The sequence below is a fragment of the Tenrec ecaudatus genome, unplaced genomic scaffold (genome assembly GCF_050624435.1).
Source record: "Tenrec ecaudatus isolate mTenEca1 unplaced genomic scaffold, mTenEca1.hap1 Scaffold_1504, whole genome shotgun sequence".
Taxonomy (NCBI): domain Eukaryota; kingdom Metazoa; phylum Chordata; class Mammalia; order Afrosoricida; family Tenrecidae; genus Tenrec; species Tenrec ecaudatus.
Genome location: NW_027457992.1, coordinates 80,014 through 102,922, shown reverse-complemented (window position 1 = coordinate 102,922; position 22,909 = coordinate 80,014). Strand labels below are relative to the sequence as shown.

Here is a 22,909-nt window from a genome sequence, read left to right as displayed (position 1 = left end):
CTCAATAACATAGAAATAGAAAGGAGAGACCTCAACACATGAAATATATTAAAGGAAACATTCTGTGTAGGACAATTAGTTGACTGTAACTTGGTCGAAATAGACACTTGTTCACATAGAAAGGTTTCATAAAAACCTATGTAAACATAAGAACCCACAGATTGGGGGGAAATAAATCTTAAGCAGTGCGGGGAGAGAGAGAGAGCAAGGGAGGAGAAGAAGACAACAGGATAACTGGCATTTTCAGGGATTCCCCATCTTGATGCTCACCTGATCATACACAGGGAGCAGAGCCTGAAGCACAGGGAGCAGAGCCTGAAATCAGTGTCTGAGTTTCAGAGGCGTCCAGGTGAAAAGCAGGAGAGATGTGGTCAGGTGGAGCAGATGGCAGCAGATGCTGTCAAGTGTGTGTCTCTGTGGCCCTAGCTGCTGGAGTGTCTCTTGGGGAAATTCCCACTTGGGAAGCATGCCTTCCACCCATCACTTTTCTTTCAGTTTGTCTTTGTGCCTGGACTTGTGTGGTGTTGGGATTCAAATGCAAACGCTTTTCAAATGCAAGCTGGGCCACCCAAAGTGCTCAGATTTCAGCAGGGCTTCCAGACTAAGAAGAAACTACTAAGAATGAATCCTTTGCCTTGCCAGGCCCTGAGCCTCACCTCCAGGAACCTCCCTCCACGACACCCTCATTACCTCCAGGCCCTGCCCCTTCCCACAGAGACCACCCCACCCCCTCCCCAGGTGATAGTTTCCTGCTGAACCCATTTCCTCTGAGTGAGAAGGATCCAAGAGTGCGGCCCAAGAGCTTCTGTGGGTGAGTTTCTGTGTTTCTGTGCTGATCCCTGGCGCGGAATCCCCTGCAGGCCTGGAGTCCCAGCTGTGTCCGGGTTCCCGTGGACGTTACACTTCCCGCACCCCATACAACAGTGTTCCAGGTCGCCGCGACCCCCTGGGACATTTCCAGTTAAATCCTTATTGAATTGGTTGCAGGCCTTTGCCTTCGGGCGCGGGAATACTCTGGCCGCTTTTTCTGCTCAGAGCTCCTCCGTCCAGAAAGGCGCGATTGCGTGTTTTTTTTTTTTTTTTGGGGGGGGTTGCCTGGGGCCTGTCCCTTCGTGTCAGGTCGCGGGCATGAGAGCATGGGGACCCCAGAGTGGCCTTTACTGAAAGGAGAGGCAGCCTTGCAGTCATCAGGCCACCCCACTGATGACCGAGGTCTGTATTAGAGCTTAACTTCTCAGCACCCTGCTTTGCAAAGGGGTACCAGAGCAGTGACAGCCCCAAATCCCCGCACAGATCTGGTCCTTGCATAGATTGCAGAGCCCCACATGGAGTGAGCCTCTATTGAGTGGTTTCTGCCCAGGAACCAAGGTAGTAGGTAATCTGGCCCTCAGGCTTTGCAGGGTGGCTTTGCTTCACCTCTGCAGGCAGCCCATGGAGAAGCAGTTTCTCTTGGAGGTTTGCCTGAGTGTGTGTCCTTGATGGAGGTCACCAAACTGGAGACAGTCCAGGGGACTCCTAGTCAGGAGCCACTTGCTTTTAGCCTTTCCCTGACTGCATTGGTCAGGAGGCCCTGGACCCATTTTGTAAGCCTGCTATCTAAGGATGGAATGTCTGCCATTGAGATGCATGCTTTTGTGAGTTTCCTTTGCCCCGCCCCTCCCCCACACCCTCTTTGGCTCACATCTCAGTTGTGAACCTTGGAAGCCATTTCCACCTCCTGTTGGTGGCTTCCTTCATTCAGATGATGTGTTTGTGCCCTTGTGCTGTCTTTGTCTCATAAGATTTAATAGATGTTCTCTTTAAACTATATTTAAAACGCGGTCTCCTTTTTACTCTACTGCATGTTCTTAACCATTTCTGCCCATCAAAAACTAGCTTGTGCTCTGATTTGGACTACAAAAGGAACTCCAATCTCAAATATAATTTACGGAGAACATTTATTAATTATTAAAAGAGACAAAGAGAATACAAAGACACGGACCCATCACCGGATGGAGATCATAGTGCAGTTCAGGGAAACAGTCAAGTCGGGAATCGAATGAAATAAGATTGCAACAGAGGAAACGGTCACACGTTTCTGATTGGTGGAGCATCAGTACAGCATGTTATAAATGGGACTACAGAAGCAGGGACAGGACTGTAACTGAGCCACCTTCATTGCCAGATAGAGCATTTTACAAGATTGTTCCAAGTCCTTCTGACCCAGGCAGTCAGGGCTCAACTGCTAAGGCATTTTGGGCTCCTGACTATAGGACCCTCTGCATTACCTGGAGATCAGTGAATGGTGTTCACCTTCCCAGTTCCTCTGTCCCTGGGCCAATTTAATCTATTTCCTTGCTTGATGATCAGAAAGAATTCAATGGAGGCTTAATCTACAGCCATCTATCCTATAGCGCTTTACTCACTGGAGTGCTAAGACTTTAATCTCTAATACAGCTCCTGAGATTTGTGTCTGCGGATGCTGGACTTTTCCACTTGGAGTGTGAAGAGCCCCAGGGGGGGATGTTTCCCCTATAAGCCTCATCTCAGAGATTGGTTGCATTGATGGCTCATCTCTCTTTAAACTGCCACTTTCCCCCCTGCCGCCACCCTCTTATGATCCTTCTTGGCTCTTAGAGCTTGCTGGCCCAGATTTAATATCCACTCATATTTTTAATAGGGAGTTTTGGTTTCCTTTTACATCCTTTTGAATTGCAGGACCCAGCAATTATTTTACTTACTTATTTTCAAGTCATTTTATATATTAATGTGGAGAAATAATAGGTCTTCCCCTGTAGTGTTTCAGTTTTGAAAATCCACAGGGCAGTTCTACTCTGTCCTCGGGGGTCACTGTGAGTCAGAATTGATGTAAGTTAGTGGCACATGTGGTCAAGGTCAGCACTTTTTGGTAATTTCAGTTATTTTATTTTCACAGTGACATAGATTGAAATCCATCATTTATCCTACTGGATACAGAAAGCGTTTGAAATATCCTGATGTTTATTAATTAACCAGATGAATTTAGCTTCTATATTTTCCAGCTTATGCTTGAGTTGGTCCCCATCCTCCCCAACCCCCTCTCCCCACATGATTTATTTTGAAATCATTAATAGTGGACATACATCCACATCCTAATGGCTGCATACTGTGACTGAACGACCCTAAGTCTCATTTGCTAACCTGCTGACACTCGCCTCTATATTTCCATTGCTTAAGCTTGCTATTTCTGCATTGGTCCCCGGACCCACCAGATTCAAAATGTTAGTGGGCTGCTGCCCATGCCCATGTTGGATATCAGCAGGAAGTTCCCTAGCTGCTCCACCCCCCTTAGTCAGCGTGTACAGTTGTGATCGGAGGAGAAAAGTATTCCCGACCGTTCGTGGTTTCTTGCTGTATAAACCAGAGTTCAAGTAGTGCGCTTGGGGCCCGATGGATTGAGCGCCAGCTGTTTCCTGGCGGCCAGCTCCAGTGAAGCTTTGCATTTGATCCTTTTCCCTGTGGCCCTGATTAATCTTTTGATTTACTTTTTTTTCATATGTTAGCTCTTCAATTTGTTTGCATTTGCTGTTCAAGAACAGAGTCCTACTAATAGCTCCTCCTTTTAAAATTTGTGTCATGATTATTTCTAATAGAAGGCAACCTCCAGATATATAACTGTTATATATAGTAAGATAGCATGTTATTTTCTCTGTGCCCCACTGCATGGTAATGCTTGAATGTTCTAGCCTTTTATCCACGCGTTCTTGATAAGAGGCTTGTTTTGTCCACTGCGCTACAGTGGATTCTGTGAGTGATGTCACAGCACCTTCCACTCCTCGTTGGGGTTTCTAGGCTATAATCATGCGTTACCAGATGGCCACTTCATGGAGCTGCCAGTCCTTTAACCACTGGAGCAGTGGGGCTTCTTCACGGACTAATTTAGATGGGCCACACTGACATGTTATTCATTGCAGACATGGTGATTCTTAATGGGAATTATATTTGTTTTTGATTTAGTCATAATTTCAATGTAATATCCATGTGTATACATAGACAAGAATATGTGATCATGTTCAATTTCCCCTTTGGTTAGGTGTCATGGAGTTAGTTCCATCTCATGGCTATGTCATGTGTTATAGAGCAGAACTGTTCCATAGTTTTTCTGGAGCATCATGTTTGTGGAAGCAGATCTCCTGTTCTTCCACAGTAATGCGGGCTGTTTACCCCCATCAAGCCTCAGGGGAACAGTCTAGTGCAAGCTGTTTGTGCCACCTAGAAACTTTGTCCCACCCCCCAAAACAAACTCACTGCCACACAGTCAATTCTGACTCATAGTGTTCCTCCATAGGTATCTGATAACAAAATCTATACAGAAGCAACCAGCCTCATTTTCCTTTTGCAGATGTGCTGGTGAGGTTGAACTGCCAGCCTGCAGAGTAGCAAATGATACCAGAATTCATTTTTCCCCCAAAGGAATGAACCAAATCAAGCATCTGCCATCAAACCCACACCAACTCCTGGGGACTCCATGTGAGTCAGAGTGCAGGGATGTTGCCGAGGGGTTTCAGTGACTGGTTTCTCAAGTGCATCACCCAGGCTTTCTTCCCTGGAGACTGAGTAGACACAAACTTCCAGCCTTTCCATGAACACCTATCCATGGTAACCATTATCATGCTCAGGGACATAAAAAACTAAGCAAGACACACATGTGTGTATGTACACACATGCCAGAACCTATGAAACCTGGCAATCTATCAAAGAAGGAAAATTCAAAACTACAAGGAGATTGAGTTTCTAACTATAACATGAAAAACCACACAGTTGAATTTGTAAAATTTGCAGGACCCAGAAAAATAAAGTCATTCTGTAAATTTTCAGCTCTCAAGTTTTTATGTGTATCGTACATATATACGGTAACCTAACTGGTCTCTTTACCATAGATAGAGAATAAAATTAATATCAGCTTTAATAGATCTTTAAGAGAGATGCTATATGTAAATAGCTTAGTATTCTTTCTGAATTATCATGGAAGATGAACAGGGATCCTAAATACTTTAAAGATGTACAATATTTGAGGAATTTAAAAAGATTTATGACATTATTCTATTTAGCATAATTTTGCACTGTTTAGCATAATCTATTAGGAAAAGATATGCAGTAGCTTCCAAATGGAAAAATTCCATTATTTTTATTCCATTTTCCCATGGCCTTTTTCAAAAACCCCTTGTGCATTCATGGCATGAAGGATTGGCTACCAATGAGCTCCTTGTATCTCAATTAAGTAATACTTGTTAAATATCAATCATTTTGCCTACCATTGGGTTCCATATGGTGACCGTATGTGGTTTCAGAGTAAAACTATGCTCCGTAAGATTTTCATTGGCTAACTTCAGAAGTTGTTGATTTCTTCTAAGGTTGCCTTCAGTCTCTAATCATTTGTTTGGTAGCTGAGCACTCTGTTGCTCACACTACTCAGGGACTCCATTTAGGGACCTGCATCTTGAAGTGTGAGTGCTTGCAGGCAGAGCCCTGTGTAGCCTGATGTGTCAGGAATTAGCTTCCCTTACAAATTGGTGGGCCTTTCTGGAGCTGCTTTTCTTTTTCTGTAGGTCTTTCATGAGTTCCTGTAATGATACTTTATTGTATGTGGGACACGTGAACAAAGGAGTCCTTTTGTCCAGTGGGTTAAATATTGGGCTGCTGACTGCAAGGGCAGCTGTGCACACTCACCAGAAATGTGCAGAGAAGATGAGTCTGCCTGCTCCACTAAAGATGTGCAGGCGTGGGAGTCCTACAGGGAGTTCTGCTCTGTGATAGCTCTGCTGTGAGTTGGACCAGATGTGGTGGCAGGGAGTTATGTGCGGACAATGCCAACCCTTGTTCTTGACCCCTTATTAGCTATTTGAGGCTAAATGCAATTTGATTCACATTTTTTGTGGACTCTTGTGAAGTGCAAAAAATAGAATATTTTTTGTTGACAGTTTTGGGAACTGATATATTAGTGGAGGAGAGTTTTTTGGAACATGCTATTTTTTTTAATCATTTACGTTGGGCTCAGACAACTCTTATCACTATCCATACATCCATCCACTGTGTCCGATGTCTCCCTTCACCCACTTTTCTGTTGTTCATCCCCCATTTGTCTTTAGTGATCTTATAGGGAAAGTGAGCACACAATGGTATGAAATTTTGGAACATGCTACTTTTTTATTGATTTCAATCTTTTTGCATTTCTTCATTGAAATCCCAACGACACACCTTTCTGACTTCCTTTATCCTTATAAAAATGTATTTGTTCAACCTGGGCTTTGACTGTCCTTAAAACATAGCAAGTACATTTCTTCCTAATACCCTGTGGTCTGGTATTTTCTCCTCTAGGAACAAACTCTTTTGGACTACCCATTAGTTAATCCCATCACATCCTTCAAATCACTGTTTTCAATGAATGCAATTGATTAGACTACTAAGGGCAGATAAGGAAAACCACTTGTAAACAAAAGGGCCCCATAGGCAGGTACACAGAATGATTTCACAATGAAATCAGCTGAGAGAGTACCTGTTTTCACCGCCCCTCTGTATTGAGGACAGATGTTTGCTCTGGGTCCTAACTAGAGTAATTAATTAGAGGCATTTAAAAGGATGCTTTTCTTGTTGTTAGTTACCATCTAGTTTTCTCCAATTTATTACAACACTGCACCCATGGTGATGTAGTGTGCTATGCGTTGGGTTGGTACCCACATGTTCAGCCATTCAAAACTGCTCACTGGTCCACAGTAGAAGATGAGGCTTTCTACTCCCTTAAAGAGTTGCAGTTTCAGAAACGCGCAGGCCCTGTTCTACTCTGCTCTGTGGGGATGCTTTGAGTCAGAATTGACTCAATGACAGTAATTTTTTAAAAAAATGTACACCAGAAAGAAAAACATGCCCTGTGACCTCCGTACTCTGACTTCAACATGGTCAGCTTTTATCTCTGAGACTGGAATGGTGACTTTGAGCTCTTCACATATTGGTCATAAACCTGAACGTCCTCATTTGCATTTCTTTTAACTATTGCCTCTTTTGTTTTACTTTCTTGCTGGTGCTTCTTCATGCTCCACTTATTTTCCAGTGTGGGAAGTTCCATGAATGCTTATTGCTAACGAGCTTTTCATTTAGTGGCTGACCATGGAGCTTCCCTCTCCGGCCCCTGAAGACCTGGGTGCTCTTTGACTCCTTAGCCTGTATGTTTGAGAAACGGAAATCGAACTGAGCATTTGCAAATTCATCACAGAACCTTCCCATGTTGTTAGAATTTCCTTATCATGCCAGGGTTCTCTGGCTAGTGTTTCCTAAAGTGATCATTTTATTTCTCCCTACACTAGCTCACGAAATGTAAATATGTATGTGTTAATGCTTAGACTCCACCTCTGTTGCATTTCTCATAAGAGTTATTATCATTTGGCCTTGTGCTTTTGTTCTTGTTTTTTACTGTGGAGTGTTTTCAACTCATAGCCACCTCATGTGTCCAGGGTTGAACTGTTGGTTTTGGAATGGTGTGCCCTCTCAGAACACATTGGTCTGGTTTTGTTCTGATTTGCTCAATGGTTTTTTATTTGCTCAATCAATCTAATAATTTCTTATATGCAAGAGCCAGTTGTACGGCCCTGAGGTAAGCAGTATTGTCTGAGGGTCCTGGCTTTTCCAGGACAATGCGTTCCAGTTATCTGAATTGAATAGATTGTTTTCTTCGTCTCCTCTTTGTACTACACAGAAGATCCAGATCATCTCTGTAACTGATGACTGACAGAATAAAAAGCTCTGGGCATATGAACAGAAATGTAATTGCCAGGCATTTAGTTGTACACACATGGACCTGCATGCTGACCTGGTTCAACAAGTTTTCATTTGAGCAATACTGAAATTGTGAGTAATGTTGGTGACTTCAGCTCTATCCCATTGGGAGCAACATCTGCTTAAAAGTGAGTGACAAGAGGACTAAATGAGCCAATGTGGCCAAATCTTTTTGGAAATTGCCTCAGAATCGTGGTTGCTGAATAAATGCAGTGTTTTATCATGAACATGTTGTGTGAAAGAGGCCCTAGTGGTTCACTGGTTTAATCGATGCCGCTGGCCAGACCCTTTGTGGCTCCAGCATTCCAGGCCCATCAAGGGAGGCCAAGGAGGCTGCATGGGCCCGTGAAGATTTACAGACTTGGAAACACTAGCGAGCAGTTCCACTCCCTGTTTTATGGTCAAAATGAGTTAAAATGTACTTGACCGCAGTCCATTTGGTTTTGGTTCATCATGAAGGAATGGGAAGGCTTTAAAACCCGGCACCCGATGCACTGCTGTGGATGAGATTTTGAAAGGCTTATTGGATCGACACTAGGTTACACTGTTGTAGCAGAATTGTGGAGTGACCGTGATAGCTCATGCGACTTTATGCCATAGCTAGTTGGCCATGCTGTGAAATCTTAGCATAAAGTGCAACCTTTTCTATGTTGTTGTTAGGTGGCTTCGTGTCCATTCCAGCCCCTAAAGCCCTCTATGTAACAGCGCGACACACTGCCCTGTCCTGCACCATCCTCACATGTTCCCACGTTGGAGCCATTGCGACAGCCCCTGTGTCGATCCATGTTGGCGAAGGCCTTTCTCTTCTTTGCCTCTCTCTCCCTCACCAAGCACCATGTCCTTCTCCAGGGACTGGTCTCTCCTGAAAAGATGCGGGAACAAAAGTATGACAAGTCATGGAGGCCAGTCCCACAGCTGAGAGAATGCTAGTGGTCATCATGTTCAGCTAGTCGTCCTTCCATGATCTGCAAATGTGAAAAAATCTTTAAAAATCTAAAATGTGAAAAACATCTCAAAGCCTGGTATGTAAGTCCTAGTATCCTAACAGTTTAACATTGAAATGCACTGAAGTTCAGTCAACTTATAAGAAAATTGGAACCTAAGTACATTTTCCCAATCAGCAAAAAGGACATGCTATTATGATACTGAATATATTGTGCTCTTTTGTCAGTATATCCTATGAGCTTAGTGTGTATTGATGTGCGTATCCAGTATTTTTTGAGGGGAGCAGTCCATAATAATTACATGACAGTAGCTTTGTCTCAGTGGGAAAATTTTCAAGATATCTGCATATATTCTTTTTTTTAATCATTATATTACAACTCATCACAATCCATACATCAATTGTGTAAAGCACATTTGCACATTCATTTCCATTATCAATATCAAAGCATTTGCACTTCACTTAAGCCCCTGGCATCAGCTCCTCATTTTTGCCCCTCCCTCCCCACTACCCCCTCCCTTATGAACCCTTGATAACTTATAAATTATTATTTTGTCATATCTTATACTGTCCAAAATGTCCCTTCACCCACTTTTCTGTTGTCAATCCCCCAGGGAGGAGGTTATATGTAGATCCTTGTAATCAGTTCGCTCTTTCCACCCCACCCTCCCTCCATCCTCCTGGTATCGCCACTCTCACCACTGGACCTGAATGGATCATCCACCTTGGATTCCTTGTTTCCATGTTCCTATCTGTACCAGTGTACAGAGGGTATCTATATTCTATTGTTACCTTTCACTCTTGCCCGGTTTCCCTTTTCAATAGCTTGTCCTATCTCATTGAAAATACAAAATACACAAGCGTGCAACTGCAGAGTGACTGGAAAGTAGGCGAGTAACATAGACACTCTATAGAAAATTTCATAATTCCCCAAATAATCATCTCTATCACCAGGTAACACGTCAGCTCTTGATCACGTAGAATTCTCCAAGAGGATACCATGACTCCAGGGCTTTGGGTCCCTACTTTGTTAGTTCATACCAGCAGCTCTCCAATGGCTAAGGAGGGGCGACAGGGAGAAGCACAAATTCTGCAGTGTTTCCTAGTTGTCATCTTCCTTTCACCCTGTGCTTCCTGTTCTGATAAATATTCTAATTTCAATCCTCCCTCCAATGGAAGAGAGGATATGAATTTGGAATCGAGGCTTTTATTTTTGATCATTCATCTGATTTATGTGTTCTGACTGTTCTCTATTCTGAAACAGCTAGATAGAAATAAGGCTGCAGTTGGTCACAGACAAACTGTACAGAGATAAACTCATTATGCTAGAAGCATGCAGTCCTTGGGATAACATGTAATTAGTGAGGGAGTGTGTCTAGTGCAGTGGTTCTCAACCTTCCTAATGCTGCAACCCTTTAATACAGTTCCTCATGTGTGCTCACCCCCCAACCAAAAAATTATTTTCATTACTGTAATTTTGCTACTGTTATGAACGGGAGAACCCTTTGAGAGGGTTGTTCAACCCCCAAAGGAGTTGCAACCCACAGGTTCAGAACAGCTGATCTAGTGGGTGAAGTGGGTTAGCTAAACCCTGATGGAAATCCTTAGAGCAAGACCCCTGTGTCTAATGCCCATGTGAAGTCTCTGTTTCCCCAGGACTGTCTTCTTCATCCTTTCACATAGTGGAATGCATGGTACCTTGCCAAGCCAGAATATACGGGATGTTTTAGGACACTGTGGCTGTTGAGGAGGTGGCTCTGAATTTCTCCGAGGAAGAATGGGCATTGCTGGACCTTTCTGAGAGGAAACTATAGAGACACGGGATGATGGAAACTTTTAGAAACCTGGCCTCAGTAGGTATGAATATTTTCATTAAAAACGGAAAGATGTGTGCGTGCGTGTGTATATGTATATTTGTGTATGTTTCATACTCAGTGATGCTATTGCAGTATGTGAGCTGAGTAATGGGAATACTTTGTTATATAAACAAGTGTAGTACTTTCCTCTCAGGAGCATGATGTCATGTTTCCCCATGAATATAAGGCTCTTAGTGTTATACTGATTTCTTATAGCAAGTGTGACTATGAGTCTACTAAGTTTCCTTACGTGTTATAAATGTGAGTGTTGACCTTTGGTGCAGAGAGGCTATGTGTGCATTGTGCCTTGTAAGAGCTCTGTGTTTTTTCAAGGTTAACATGATAGCTTTATCTATTTATTATCTATTTATCCATTGTGTGTCAAGCACAGTTGTACATGTGTTACCTCATCATCCTCAAAACATTTGCTTTCTACTTGAGCCCTTGGTATCAGCTCCTCAATTTCCCCCCTCCCTGCTCACTGCCTCTCCATCATGAACCCTTGATAATTTATAAATTATTATTTTTTCATCCTTACACTGTCCGATGTCTCCCTTCACCCACTTTTCTGTTGTCCATCCCCCAGGGAGGGGGTTTTATGTAGATCCTTGTAATGGGTCCCCCCTTTCTGCCCCACCTTCCTTTCACCCTCATGATAGCACCACTCTCACCACTGGTCCTGAAGGCATCTTCTGTCCCAGATTCCCTATGTTTCAGGTTCCTATCTGTACCAGTGTGCATCCTCTGGTCTAGCTGGATTTGTAAGAGAATTAGGTTCATGATAGTGGAGGGGAGGAGGAGCATTTAGGAAGTAGGGGAAAGTTGTATTTTCATTGTTTCTACACTGTACCCTGACTGGCTCGTCTCTTCCCTATGATCCTTCTGTAAGGGGCTGTCCAGTTGCTGACAGACGGGCTTTGGATCCCCAATCTTCACTCCCCTTCATTCACAATATGCCCGATACTGATCCCATCGACACCTTGTAATCAATCCATAGGTTGTGTGCTTTTTCCATGTGGGCTTTCTTGCTTCTAAGCTAGATGGCCACTTGTTTACCTTCAACCCTTTAAGATCCCATATGCTATATCTTTTGGTAGCTGGGCTCCATCAGTTTTCTTCACATTTTCTTTGCACACAGTTGTCTTCAGCTATCATCTTAGGAAGGTGAGCATCGTGGAATGCCAGGTAATAGAACAAAGTGTTCTTGCATTGAGGGAGCACTTGCATGGAGGCCCAATGTCCATCTGATACCGTAATACTAAACCTATTAATATATGCACCTAGATCTATTTCCCCACCCTAATATAAATATATTTACATATGCACATGCTTGTATTTAGACTTCTGTAAATGCTCTTTGTCTCCTAGTTCTTTCCTCTATTTCCTTTTACTTTCCTCTTGTCCCACTATCATGCTCTGTCTGTAGTTCAGTAATTTCAGGGTTTCAGTAATTCTTCTCAGTTACATTGCCTTGATCAATCCCTACCAGGCATCTTACACCCTCCTTGCCACTTATTTTGTGTCAGGGGAAAGGCCAGACCCTAACACATCACAGCGGGTCGGTTGGTGCAATTGTACAGTGATAATAAATAAAGATTATAGTAAAGTCATAGGGAGCATGAGAGATAGAAGAGGGATTGAAATAATGGAGGCAGACACATTTCATAGTTGCATGTTCACCTCAGCCTCACTTGGTGGTCCACATGGGGAGAGAAATATTTATTGCTAACCAAGGCTTTTATATCATCTGGGGATGTGCAGGCCCCCTAATTACAGGTGAAGAAATCCATCACAGGAAAGTGTTGTGCTATAGGTAATATAGTAATGGGAGTGGGATGCTGTAGGGGTTCATATGCTGTTGGAAGAGGAGGGAGTAAGGGTGTGCATGTGACAAGATGGGCGGACCCGAGATTCAGCATGGCAGCCTAACTTTGGATGTCACTGAGCAGGTTTGACCTGTTCTCTGGTTCACTGTAGAAATCATTATCAGTAAGGTGTACTGTAAACCCACCTTGCAGGGTCTAAATTGAAGCCTTTAGGGGGAAGTATCCCATTGTCCTTAACAGCAGGGATGGGCCCTATATGTGGTGGGACTAGACAGTCCTCTGACAGCTGATTGCCTTCAGGGAGGTAACTTGACAATTATTTACCATTAATTGTGAGCAGTGTCCTAAGTCTAACATATATTTGGGGGAGATGACTTGGAGAAATCTTTCTGTTTCCCACTATTTTGGATCACTTATTGATTGTTCCCTTTTCCCTGGGTTGGTTAACACCACTTTCTTTCCCCCACCTCCCCTTCTCCCATGTCATGCTCCCCGCCCCAACCATGGGTCCTGTTGCTTTCTCCTCCAGATTGTTTATCTGGCCTATATTATCTAGTTAGAAGTGCAGATATAATATGCACACACACACACACACACACACACATACACACACACAAGCACACATACACACAAAAGAGCAAAACAAAATGACAAAAGAAAACAAAACAACAGCAACAAGAAAAAAAGGGAAAAAAGAGAAAAGCCTGTAAAAAGTTAGAGGTCTCTATGTTGACCTTTAGGAGTGCTTTTCTGTGGAGTCTGATGGGGTGCCACGCCCTGGCCCCCGAGTCTAATTTTGGTACTCTTGGGACTTCCTTGCTCTACTTCCCTTGCTGTTCTGTTGCACAACACCCTTAGTGTTTTGCCTGGGTGTGGTGGGGTCAGATCGGATGCAATTCCCAAACTGTCTCCAGTGTTGTCCCCTATAGGGCTATAGGTCAGTGAGGGATGTCATGACTCATAGTCGGGGCAGCCATAGTGCTTCTTTTTGCATGGGCTGCTCAGAGCAGGCATATTGTCCTCAAAGCTTGGTGGGCCAGGATGTGTGCTCCACTCTCTCTTCCTCCCCCTTCATTTTCTCCCGTGTGCTCTGATCAGACATGTCCCTTTCCCTGAGCTGTAGCTTCAGTGTTGTCCTCTGAAGTAAATTCTTCTGGGGGAAGGGGCAGCTGTCCTCTTAGTTGGGATTGGGGCTGGCCCCTCTGATATTTTTGTTATAAATAGATTTTCTTCCACCAAAATTCCACAGACCTAGAGGAGCATAGGACTGGCTCAGTGTCAGGGAATTGTTGATTATCTTTTCACACTTTCCTTGTGATGTGTTTTTCTCCAAGAGCAGCATGTCAGGTACACCTTTTCGCCCTCATATGACACTAATGTGATGGGGTTCTGCCTTAGGCTGGGTTCTCTAGAAAAATAAAACTATAGACACTGACATATGCATAAGAGAGAGCTTTTCATCAAGAGAACATCCCAGCCCAGTCCAACTGAAGCCCATGGGTCCAATGCTACCTAGAGCATCCATGGCTCAGTGTGTTCAAGTCCCCAAACTTCAGTTTTTGGGTGAGCATCAATCCTATCTGTTGTCCAGCTTGATATATGTGTGTGTATCACATACATATATGTGTGTGTATCACATACATATATGTGTGTCTATATAGTCACTCTAATATTATATGTGCACACGAATGCCTTGGTTTAGTTTATTAATTCATCAGTATATGAGGACCTTCAACACTACAGAAAACTACAGGACTCTAAATTCATGCTTTCATCACAGAATGGGTGGAAACAAATTCCCTGTTTCAGGGTTTTAATCTGAATACATTTGTACTTCCTTTTCTGTAAGATAAATGCTATAATTTTGATCATGCTGTATTTCTTTTTTTATTAAATCACTTTATTGGGTCTTGTAGAACTCTTATCATAATCCACACCTCCATCCATTGTGTCAAGCACATTAGTACATTTGTTGGCATACTCATTCTCAAAGCATTTTCTTTCTACTTGAGCCCTTGCTGTCAGCTTCTCATTTTTATTCCCCCCTCCTCATGAACCCTTGATAATTTGTAAAGTATTATTTGTTCATCTCTTACACTGCCCTATGTCTTCCTTCACCCACTTTTCTGTTGTCTATCCCCCTGGGGAGGGAGTTATACGTAGATCATTGTGATAGGTTCCCTCTTTCTCCCCCCACCTTCCCCTTCCACTTCTGATTAACAATTAATAGTTAGGGAGTTAAGTACCAAGAGTTATTTCAGCGTGTTTAAATGTAGCCTACAATGTTTTAGCATTTATTAGCTATTCATGGCATATCGTGAATATTTTATGGATATGATAATTAAATTATGATTAAAGGAATTTTTATGTCTTTTTGGAAGCCTCTTCCTTAAAAAAAAGTGAACCTGGTAGCTCTAGTTAGAACATACAGTCAATTTTTAATATCACTGGTAAAAGTGGACATTTATGGTTGTCCTTTTTCTGACGTGGGGTGATGTTTTTTCAAGTATGACTTTTTCTTTTTAGGAATGTATATTAGCATATTAACATTTTGAACTATATTTGTTTTATGTTAGATTTGTAGAGTTATTTTTCCTTAGCATGAAAAGTCTTTGACTTTGTTTAGTAAGTTTTGTGTCTATTTAGATTATTAATTCTTTTTTACATTAATTGGTATATATTACAGTGCTCATTTTCTTATATTAAATCAACTCTAGGATAGATTCTACTTAATTATCATGTGTAATTATTTTCATGTGTTTTCTGACTCTATTCCCAATGTTTTCAAGAACTTTTTCATGTAGATCCATTATCAATATTGCTCTACAGTTTTCTTGAAGTATCATTATCTGACCTTGTTTACAGGTTATTACTGGTCTCATAGAAAATATTAATAAGGTTACTCTGACAATTATTGTTATGTTTCACCCAATAACGTGAACTTAGACAAAAAGAATAAAGCGTCTATTCATATTGCGTGAATACTCTCCTGTCTAGCTGCCAGAATCTTCAACTTTAATCTGTCTTACAGTTAGCCTTGAAGTTTCTCATGGAATTGAATTGTGATTCAGTTGATTGTAAACTTTCTGAACATCCTGAAACCCACTCGACTCTCATAGATCACTTGCTCTGGCTGGATCCTCTAGAGTGATAAATGATTTACACCCCTCTTGACGGGACAAATCGTCACTCACACCTGAGACTGTGGATGGGACATCCTTGAACCCAAGCCAATAAGCCCACTACTACAGTGTGTGTTGTTTGCCATCAGTCAGCATTACCTAGAAAGCTTGGAATCCAGAATTTAGGTCAAGATGACAAAATGGTTTGATCAGTCATCTCTTTTCTGGATCCATCTTGCATTTTTAAGCATCTTCCCTCACCTTGGCTCTTACCATGACCCCTTGCCATTCCATGACTGTAAGCTGCAGTCTTTCCCAAAGGCTTTAAAATCGGACATCTGTAAACACAAGAGCTTAAGAGAGTAGCAAATAAGGATTCCCCTGGCTTGTTTTCTTGTTTAGAATATCTCTATCTTGGCCAAGGTACCTCTAGGATGTGCTATTGGTGTCGCTCTGTCTCTTGTTGTCCACCTGTACAAAAACTTTCTCTAGTTACTACACTATTGTGCATAAATGGGCTACCCAACCATAGGGATTTCTTCACACAATAGATATTGTAAAGAATACCCAGGATGCAAGGGGATTGGAGTAGGTTTTACTTAATGAGAAGCTCAGCCTGAGTTGGAGTGGCAGATATGAGCGTGATTCAGCTTGATCACTTTCACCAGATATGTCAAGGGTTTTGGTCTGAGGTTCCGTTATGGGCTTTTAAAGAACATTCTTCATAAAATATTCCGTTCTTCAGTTAGATTGCTGGTGAAAAGAAGATATTTACCTTCAATGGAGCTTGAGAAATTTGAGGCCTTAAGTACTTCCACTTTGTGGATCCAAAGTTGATCATGATATTTGGGAAATTAGTAAAATTGCTCTGCAAAGATAGAGTGGACCCTTGTTTAATGCAAACCCTCAGCTTTGAGCAGGATTTTGATCCCAGGTGGTGGGGGTGGTCACTATTTAGCGCAAGAAGTACAGGCCAAGAAAGTGATATGCCTTTTTCAACATTGCCTCCTCTTCTGTTTCAGAACAAAGATTTGCCACAGAGAAATACAGTCCAGTCTAGGGAGCTAGAAATCTGGTACTAGTGTCTTGCACATTGAAGCATGACAAGGAAGGACTTCAACTTCTGACTGGGTCGTGAACCAAATCCATTCACCTGACTCCAAGCAGGGTGAGCATCCCTGGGGTTCCTGGGGTCAGCACTGGGCAGAGGAGTTTGAGGGGAAGCAGGAGGGATCTGAGCTTTCTGGGGTCTGAACCCAGGAAACACCAGTGTACAAGAACCCAGGCTGCCCCATTGGTCGGGGTCCGAGCAATTTGCGCATCTCCCGGAATGATAGAATTTGCTGATAATGTAACCATGTATAATTGTATTAGAACTTAAATTGTGAGCACTCCAATTTGCAAAAGGCGGGTGGCATAGTGGTTACAGATTGGACTGCTAACTGCAAGGTCAGCAGTTCAGAATTACAAGTCACCTCTGAGGAGAAAAACAAGGTTTCCAATCTTGGTAAGAGTTATAGTCTCCGAAATCCACAAGGGGCCATTCCACCTCCCTTTAAAGGGTCACTGTAACCAGAATCCACTCTGTGGCACTGAGTTGGGTTTAAGGTTTGCATTGCTGATGACAGTGACAACTCTGTCCATTTGCTGCCTCCCCAGTTTGATTAAGCCTCCATTGAATTCCTTTTGATAATTAGCCAAGAATGTAGATCATCTTACCCTTGCGGAAAATGCCTTACAAAATAGATTGCCTGCACTCCTCTCCATCCATCCCCCTCCAAGGGCCTGCCTAGATGTATCCTTGATGGAGCTCACCTAAGCGAGGACAGCACAGGGGCCATTGTTATGAGTCTGGCCTTGATTGCCTCAGTTTGAAGGCCCTGGACCAATCTTTTAAGTCTTTCTATCTAATAATGTGCATGTCCCAATTATGGTCCCATTCCTGCTGCTGCAGTCCCACCTGTATCTGATGTATTGCTTTGCCACCAATCATGATCTGTGACATGGCCTTTTGTTCTGTGTCCTATTTATCTAGGGTCCCGACTCTGAATCCTCAGTTGCATTTGAACTGCTAATGGCCTCCCTTATCCATATGATGTGTGTGCGTATCTTTTGTTGTCTCTTAAAGTTCAATAAATGCTCTCCTCAAATTATGTTTGACAAAGAAGTCACTTTTCCACCCTAACACACAATTTAGCATCATCAGTGCCTCAAGGTACAGTTCTCTGGGACAGCATCTTGACAGCCGTACCTGCAGGTGAGGTCAGGCCCTACAACCCCCTGGCTTCTGTCCTAAATGTACAAAAATTACAAAGTTCTCTTAGTTCTGCGGATAAATTCTCTCTCTGCACCTTAGCCTTATACCAGACACACTTAGCTCTATGTGGGTTGGCAAATCTAGTTCCCCAGATAAGAACTCAAATGTACCCCTATTTCACCTCTAACCTCCTGCCCAAAGGCACTTAGCTCTCTTGTTCTGTGGTCTGGGAATGCCACTGCTCTGTCTCAGGCTCTTGGTTCTGCTGCCACCATGTCTCTGTTGCTGCTTCTTCCCTTCATGTCCACTCTTGTGTCACAGCTGCCTGTCTGCTGGATTGAAGAATTTCTGTGAAAGAATCTGGGATCTAAAGGCCCCTACTCCTGGTTCTTTTTTTTTTTTAAGTCATTTTATTAGGGACTCATACAACTCCTAATACAATCCATACATATATCAATTGTGTAAAGCACATTTTTACATTCGTTGCCCTCATCATTCTCAAAACATTTGCTCTCCACCCAAGCCCCTGGCTTCAGGTCCTCAATTTTTCTTCTCCCTCCTCACTCCCTCCTCCCTCATGAACCCTTGATAATTTATAAATTGTTATTTTGTCATATATTTCTGTGTCCCATTTTTCTGTTGTATGTCCCCCAGGGAGGAGGTCACATGTAGATTCTTGAAATAGGTTCCACTTTTCCAACCCAACCTCACTGTGCCCTTCAAATATCACCACTCACACCACCAGTCCTGAGGGGATTATCTGCCATGGCTTCCCTGCATTTTCAGTTCCCATCTGCACCAGTGTACATCCCCTGGTCTAGTCAGACCTGCAAGTCAGGATTCAGACCATGACAGTTGGAGGGGGGAAGGAAGCACCCAGAAACTTGATCAAAGTTGTATTTTTCATCGTTGCTACATCACACCCTGACTGTTTCATCGCCTCCCCAAGACCCTTCTGTAAGGGAATGTCCAGTGGCCTACAAATGGGCTTTGGGTCTCCACTCCACACTCCCCCGCTGATTCACTATGGTAAGATTTTTTGTTCTGATGATGCCTGATACCTGATCCCTTGATACCTTGTGATTGCACAGGCTGGTATGCTTCTTCCATGTGGGCTTTGTTGCTTCTGAGCTAGATGGCCGCTTTTTTACCTTCAAGCCATTAAGATCCCAGATGCTATATCTTTTGATAGCTGAGCACCATCAACTTTCTTCACCACATTTGCTTGTGCACAAATCTGTCTTCAGTGATCATATTATCGAGATGAGCGTGCAATGTAATGACTCTTCTCCATCTATCTTGATTGATAATTTGGCTTGGTAGCGTATTCTTGGGTTTGCATTGTTTTCCTTCAATTTTTTGAAAATGTTACTCCACTCTCTCTTCTTCATAGTTTCTGCTGATAGGTCTGATCATATTCTTATTTGGGAACCTTTATATATGATTGCTTGTTTTCCCCTAGCTGCTCTCATGATTTTCTCCTTTTCCTCAAAGTTGGATAATTTAACTATTATGTGCCTTGATGACTTCTTCTTGGGATCCAGTCTTGCTGGGATTCTTTCAGCTTCCTGAATGGTTGCCTTGTTTTAATTCACTAAGCTGGGGAAGCTTTCCTCCAAGAATTCTCTCACTACTGTTGCAGATGACTTCTTTGTTGTGTCTTCCTCCAGTAAGCCAATACTTCTAATGATGTACCGCTTCATAGCATCAGACTTAGTTCTTAAGTTTTCTTCAGCTTCTCTGATGATCTTATTAGATTTTTGTTCTCGTTTGTTGAAGTCTGCTTGGCTGTCCTCCAAGTCACTGATGCGGGCCTCTGATTCTTCCAGTTGCTTGTCGAGGTCCATGAGTGTGCTACTGGTTTTTGTTATCTCCTCCCTAAGCTCCTGTATTTCTCTTTGATTTATGGTTTTTACCTTTTCTATCATTTCATCATTTTTCTGTATTGTTTCCCTCATATCCCCTGACTCCAAGTAACATTCTGAAAATTTCTTTCTGTGGCAGCTCAATGTCTGCTTCCTCTATGCATGCATTATGTTCAGGACATCTTCTGGCTTTGCCTTTTGTTCCTCTCCTTTTTTTGTTGAGGTTTTTGGGGCTGATGGCTGCTTGTGTTGCGTTGTTTTAGATGAGCCAGGTGCCATTTTCCAGGGAGTCGAAGAGCACTGGCTCTCTCTGGGAGACTTTGAACTGCCTATAGCTTATTTCACTATGGAATTAACCTACCACTTTGTCCTCCTGTGGCTTCCCTCTCGGGGGAGTGACCCAGAAGGGTTGCCTGCTTTGGTGTTGCAGAGGTTGGGCAGAGGCTCCTGCAGTAACTTTTGTTGAGGAGTGTTGGCCGAGCTGCCTTATGCCCCACAGGCACAAAGGCTGGAAGGAGTTCCCCAGTCAGAAGTTGAGCAGAGTATCCCCTGTTGGGGGCCAGCAGGGATTTTTCCAGCCTGCTAACTACACAGGGTGGAGCTCACCTAGCTGCGTGTGGCTCAGGTGTAAATACCTAAAGCTAAGGGAGTGGTCTGGAGGTTAGCAGTAGAGTGTGAGAGACCAAGAAAGAGGAAAAGAGGAGAAAAAAAAGTTAAAAAGCAAGCCAAATGTGCCCATGAGGGGTGGGGGAGGGGGAATATAGTGAAGAGATGGATAGAAAGCAACAATGTAGCTGAGCCCTTATCCAGGCCAGAGGAGCTGCAAGGGTTTAATCCTTGTTCGGAGGTGGTAGCAGCAAGCTGTGGCTGTGTTGAGAAAAGGCTGCTGCACAGCCCTCCAAGACTGATAGGGTGACAGAGAGGAGATGCAAAGGTCTAGTGCCTGCCCCAAGGCAGGTGGTGGCAAACTGTGGCTGTGTTGAGACCAAGCAGCCCTACAGGCTCCAAATGGTCCTGGCTCTGGCAGAGACAGTGGCGGGGCAAAGGTCAAGCCCCAGCCGGCCTCCACTGAAGTAAACCAAAAGCCCCCAGCCCCTCAAAACCCCATGGGTCTGTGCCTACTTGTCTTTATGATGCTCCTCCTGCATTCCAGCAGTGTTCAGTTATCTCTAAGTAACTCTCCTAGCTTGAATTCTGTGGAGTTCCTCTGGTGTTTGTTACTCCTTCGCCATCTTGCCGGAAGTCCCCCTGGTTCTTCTTTTTTGTTGGTAGTGAGATCCCAATTTCTGTCTCTGAAATAACTCAATTAGTTGTAACATGAATTCCAAAGTAACTAATCTGTAGGTTAGGTTTCAGACAGTTTATTTACATAACCACAAGGCACAACGGTACCAATGTATTGTTGGCCAAGCTGCCCGATTGTCTTATATGACAGCCCCAGTGGGTTTCCAAGACTGTAACTTTATAACGGAGTAAAAAGCCATGTCACTCATGCTTTCGAGGAGAAATTGGTGGTTTCCAATTGCTGACCTTGCAATTAGCAGCCTGACAGTAACCACTATGAGGGACAACTTTTCCTCGTTCACATTGGCAGGCGACAAACCCAGGTAAATAATTTGGAGGAAGTTAAGGGGGCATAGCTAGACTGTGTACTTGTATAGACCTCCTGTCTGACTCAGTGATTCTCAACCTTCCTAATGCTGCGACCCTTTAATGCAGTTCCTCATGTTGTGGTGAAGCTCCAACCATAAAACTACTTTTGTTGCTACTTCATGACAGTAAGTTTACTACTGTTATGAATCAGGCAACCCCTGTGAAAGGGTCCTTCAACCCCCAAAAGGGTCTCAACCCATAGGTGGAGAACCACTGATCTAACTGCATTAGGTACTACAAATAATGGTATATTAAAAACATTATCTATATTGGGATTCAAAAGTGCACTCATTATTGGGGGATATATACTTCTTCATTTACATTTATATGTAATTTATATATGTATAGATATAAATTTCAATCTAATAAATGTCATATAAATGTTTATTATGGAGCCTTGTTTTTGACATGTGTTAAGTGTTGGACTTCTATCCTCAAGGTCAGAGGTACACACCCATTAGCATCCTGTCATGGCTTTAGAATCTTGGAAGCTCTGTACAGCAGTTCTCCTGTGTCCTATCGGCAGCTTATATGTCTAACTCTACTTGATGGTGAGTTTAAAAGTGTTTCTAAAGTTATTTTACAATTTATAGTTCTCCTATAAAATAATCTTTAGTTTATAATAGCTCTTTATATATCCCATGTAAAATGTTTCCAGATGCTTTAATTAACATAATCATCTTAAAGGTTCATTGATTTGTCATTCTCTTTGAGAGTCACACAGTAAGGAATTGGTAGTTTGTATGCTGTGGGGTAGGGATCCAACTCTTTGTTTATTTTTTTATATTTATATTTGATTGCCCAATCTCTATTTGTTATAAAATAATCTTTTATTCACATGTGTGAACATTATGAGTTTTAGATTTTATTGCTCATGGTATAAGCATGTTTCCCATTACTCAGTAAGGGCACCGTTAACAGTATTGGGGACTTTGGGTGTTTAGAAGAAGGAAAGAACAGTAACAGCACCTGGACCTATTGGTTATGTGTTACACTGTATTCTCCCATCAGCCTGCCGATGGTGCATCACCAGCAGCTTAGAGGAAGGAGGAAGAGTGCCTTGTATTATTACTTTTGGGATTTCCTCACGAGAGATTGAAATTTGTGAGCATCATTAGAGCTGATCCAGATAAGACAGAGCATCCCAGTTGCCTGTAGTGTCCTAAGGACCAAAGAAAATGGCCAAGGCTCAGGTGCTTCTGATGTGTTTTATCCTTTTCTGTATTTTCTACTGGAATTGTAGAAGCCTGTATAATACTGATTCAGTTCATTGGAAAAGCAGAAATTTGAAATAGTAGAACTTAGAGCTAAACTTTTACTCTGATTTCAACATTTGGCTGGAGAAGATTAGGAATATATTGATCATAGGATTAACAATAAACTATTGACATTGAACATAATATAGCACTGAGGATTCTTTGGATAACATTATCTTCCAGCTCATAATTTATTATTCTATGGCCAGCATATCTTTCAAATTATATGCTATACATGGTTTTTAAGGAGAAATAAAATCACTTCTTTAGGAGAGTTCAGTAGTCCATGGGATTTTTGTTTGAGTAACTTTCTTTAATGCTTATTTCTGAAGGTGATATGTTA

The 22,909-nt window shown here is 42.6% G+C and overlaps 1 long non-coding RNA gene across 5 annotated transcripts in view; it reads left to right on the top strand.

Annotated features, from left to right (window-relative positions):
* LOC142436099 (uncharacterized) overlaps nucleotides 1-22,909 on the top strand; it is a 79,060-nt gene that overhangs the window by 34,778 nt on the left and 21,373 nt on the right. For 4 of the 5 annotated variants that reach the window (XR_012781774.1, XR_012781776.1, XR_012781773.1 and 1 more), the window contains exons 3-5: nucleotides 16,558-16,703; nucleotides 21,750-21,861; nucleotides 22,322-22,503. This is a non-coding gene — a long non-coding RNA (uncharacterized LOC142436099). The remainder of the gene's footprint in view (nucleotides 1-16,557; nucleotides 16,704-21,749; nucleotides 21,862-22,321; nucleotides 22,504-22,909) is intronic. The other variant, XR_012781775.1, reaches the window with a different exon arrangement.